General features: G+C 49.1%; 1 protein-coding gene across 5 annotated transcripts in view; it reads right to left on the bottom strand.

Moving 5' to 3' along the window:
- The window catches only part of Phactr3 (phosphatase and actin regulator 3), a 222,372-nt gene that overhangs the window by 73,786 nt on the left and 144,535 nt on the right, over positions 1–4,051 (bottom strand). The gene's annotated exons all lie outside the window — the stretch shown is intronic.

Here is a 4,051-nt window from a genome sequence, read left to right as displayed (position 1 = left end):
GGCTGCATATTGCTCCCACTCGCCTGGGAGAAGGCAGAGCTGAGCCAGAAGAATCCATAACCCACAGCCAGAAAAGCTGTCCCCACACACCTATTCCCACACCCACAGCCACTACGGGGAAAAGAGGAGGNGCTGTGATCTCCCCAGTAGTCTGTCTCACACTGACCCCTGCTGGGCTCCTGAGCTCCTAACCTGGGAAGGTGCAGCAGTTTCCTGCTGCCATGAGAATCCTGGGGGTGCCAAGTCCAATCCAGGCAAAAAGGCCTCCTGTGCTCCTGGCCCCAAGGAACTTGGCTCCTTTGGAAGGGTCAGCACTTCACCCAGTGCTCTGCACCCAGCCTTTACATGTTTTTCATGTTGTGTATTTAAAACAAATTAAAAGACTCTGCCCCATGGGAGTCCTGAGGAAAAAGTGCCCTGCCTCTAAAGCTAAACCTGTGTGGTTCTTGTCCTTGCCGCCTGAGACACTTGGTTTTGCTCACAGACAAGGACCAATTCCCTGAACATTCCCAGGCCCTCTCCCTGGGACAGCCTGGCCATGTCCCTGTCAGCCCACCCCTAGCACATGCATATGTGCAAGAGGGAAGAAGAGACATTTGCATCCAAGTCCCTTCTCTCCCTTGCTGCCCTTCAGCCCCTTGCCTTCTGGTCCCTTCCCTGAACCCCTGCATCCTGGGACCTGGTACTCACTGCTCCTGGGGCTGCTAGTGACTCTGTCTCCAACATTCAGGACCAGGCGCTTCCCTACCTTCTTCTCTGTAAAAAGCTAGAGTTGGCTGGGAAGGCTTATCAATGTGTGGCCCCTAGAGTGCTTAATTTAAGCACTCCTGATAGCAAAGGACTCCTGAAAGGGCCCAGGGAGGCACAGAGCACTAGCCTGCACACAGGAGTCTTCTTCTAGATTCCATGTTCAGTGTGGAACAAAATTAGCTTTCATGTACTTCTGTGTAACCAAACGCAAAACCAACCTGGGCTCCTAACTCATAAGCAACATCTCTCAGATCTCCTGTCCCTCAACCCCCATGACATGGCCTCCAAGTGCCCCATGTGTGTCCTTCTATACCTTCCTTGATTCAGTTGCTATGACTTGTATTTGTAGGGTCCCCTGATGCCTGTGTCCCTCTGCGCTGGGGGGTGGGACCATGTCTCAGAAGCTAGTATGTCTGTCAGCTAATAGAGATCTTGGTACGTAGTGGGCAGTCCATAGTCACTGGCAGCATCTAAGACCGCTTTGGGCCACTCTGATTCTTGGCCCATTCCCTCTGCAAGACTGAAAGGGTGGTGGTGTGTGGGAGGCGGGCTGGGCCCAAGCCAGCCTTCCACCTGTTTCCATGTCCCTGAACTAAGAATGGATCTCATATCTTTAAATGGTTGGGAAGGGAACCAAAAGAAAGATAATTGTTCGTGATTCATGAAAAAGGTTGAAAATTCAAATCTTCACGCTCATAAATGAAGCTTCTTGGCACACAGTCATGCCTGCTCAGTGTGTGTTTTCCTGTGGCTGTTTCTGCCTCAGTTGAGCAGGGGTGGGTGGATGACCACAGCAGACTGCTTGCCCTGCTGTGACCAAACGGCCCCCACAACACTGGTAGAAATTTAAGTCCTAAAGTCATAGGCTAATGGCATTTAGAAACTTAACCCAATAGTCAGGTGACTGGGAAGTGGTGGTGGGGCGGGGGGGGGGGGGGGTTCTGTGAGGTCCTGAGAATAGAACCTAGAGTTGGAGAGACCCTGAGACTGAGGTGGATAGTTCTCATGCACAGTATTAGGCACCTAATATCAGCTCACAAATGTAGGCTGTCTTAGCAGCTAATCACCATAACCAAATCTAACCCAACAAGGANCTCTTTATGGGGACAGGTGATCTGAGTTACCATTCTTCATGCTAAGAAAGGCAGCNTTGTGTGCTGGTTGCTCTGGAGGCTAGAGATGGCTTGCTTCCACCTTGGGCAGTCAGCAAACAGAGAAACCTGGCTAGAAGCAGGGCTGAGCTATAAACTTCAGGGCCCTCACCTCAGTGAACCGCATTCTAACATATTACCTACTGTCTAAGCCCCTCGCGCCTTAACTCTGTGTTCAGACGCCTGACTCTGCGGAGCCATCTCATTTCCGATCCATAGCAAAGGTCACTCACTGTCAGAAGTGAGCATTCTGGAACCACACCCTTGAATCTCCAAACTGGGAGCTAAACAGACCTCTTTTCTTTATAAAGCTATCCTGCCTCTGGTATTTCATTATAGTAATGAAAGACAAATATAACCCCAAACCCTAAAATATTTACTATCTTTTTCCTGACAAGCTTAGCTGGCTTCCTTCTAACTGTATCTATAAGCTGGTAGGCCTGTGGTGTGGCTTTGAAGACACTCCACCTCAGTCCCACTGGCCTGGCTGTACCTGAACACTCTCAACGGGCTCTGGTCCAAGTTTACCCATCTGACACAATGGAGTTTAATGAGGCTCATGGCATTCCTCCTAGAAGTTTTCCTTTTCCACTATTCAAACTAGAACGTTATTGTTGGCCAAAATCAAANGCCCATCTTTACTTCCCCCTTATTCANCGAATATAACATTCTAAAAGTATACAAGTCTTATATTTTTGGTTGTGAACCTAGCCTTTAACAGCTGAGCCATCTCTTCAGCCCTATACAGTTCTTTTTATTTCCCTGACCCAAGAACTAAATGAATAACCTGGGGCTATAAAGACAGAACAGTCAATAAAGAACCTGCCCTGTGAGCATAAAGACCCAAGCACAGATCCCCACAAAGAGATGGGCACGGTGGTGAGCCATGTCACCTGAGCACCAGGAAGGCAGAGATGAGGAGATCTATGGAGCTCACTGCCCAACAGCCCAGCTGAATCCATGAGAGACTTTGTCTCATAAAAGGCTGAGAGTGAGCAAGACACTAAAAGCCAACCTCTGACATGTGAGCATGTGCATACATGTGTATGTGCATACATGTGTATGTGCACAAACACAACCCTGGATACTATGAGGACCCATTCCAAATTAAACCCACTTCGTATTTCTCCTCAGCATTGACAGTCCACCAACTCCAGGAGAGTCAGAGTGGAGCTTTCAACATCTTCAGGCCACAGGCCTTGGGCCATGAGGCCATGGCTTTCTTTTATGTGGAACACAGCACTGAAGGCATTAACCAATCACTATGGCTGATTGCCCCCTGAACATAGTATCATTACAATAATATATTCCAAAACTCAGGAAGGGAGGCAACCTAAGGAGCGAGGCCACACTGGTGCTGTGGGCTTCAGCCAGATCTTGTTTATTTCATGGGTTCCCNTCCTAACTCCTGGTTCTTGGACCAAATTGCAGACACCAGTGAAAGGAGAGACGGGAGTTGGATGCATTCACACAAGCACAGTATATCTCCTCACTAAGGAGGCGGGAGCTTGCTCAGCCCAGAGAGATTTTAGAAGAAGGAGGGATTATGAGTTGGTCCCATCAGTCGAGATTTACAGATGCAGAGACCCACAAAGTATTAAGCAAGGGTCAGGATCTGATGGGACCTCAACATGGTGAGAGAAAGCTAGACTTAAGTGTGGAGGTCTCNAATGCCTGGTGCTGCGGACATTGACCAACCTGAGCACAGAGACACAGTCCTGAAAGCACAGTCTGGATGAAACCTGCCTGACCAACACTGGGAGGATCCATGATTGCACTGGGCATTCACTTGCGTGCCACAGCTGTGGGTGGATCCCACATTCATGTCTGCAAACTGGGGGTGACATTGACATGCAAAGGTAAGCGATGCAGAATGCCTTGCCCTGCCCGACAGTCAGAAATGTTAGCCATGGGACCCTTATAGGTGCAGTCTCCATTTGTTCAAATTGAGGATCTAATGTGTGAGTGTCAAGAAAACTTGCACTCAAATTAAAAGCCACTTAGAGACAGACAAGATGTTCAAGGAACTCCTTCCACATGTCCCCTGGTGGATGGTCACTAGAAATGGCCATGAAGGAGTGGGTACCCTGCTACCTCAGCTCCTTACTGAAGCCATTGATCCACCCTTGAAGGCTGACCTGGAGAACAGT

Source organism: Mus caroli, chromosome 2 (genome assembly GCF_900094665.2).
Source record: "Mus caroli chromosome 2, CAROLI_EIJ_v1.1, whole genome shotgun sequence".
NCBI lineage: Eukaryota > Metazoa > Chordata > Mammalia > Rodentia > Muridae > Mus > Mus caroli.
This window is presented reverse-complemented; position numbering and strand designations above follow the sequence as displayed.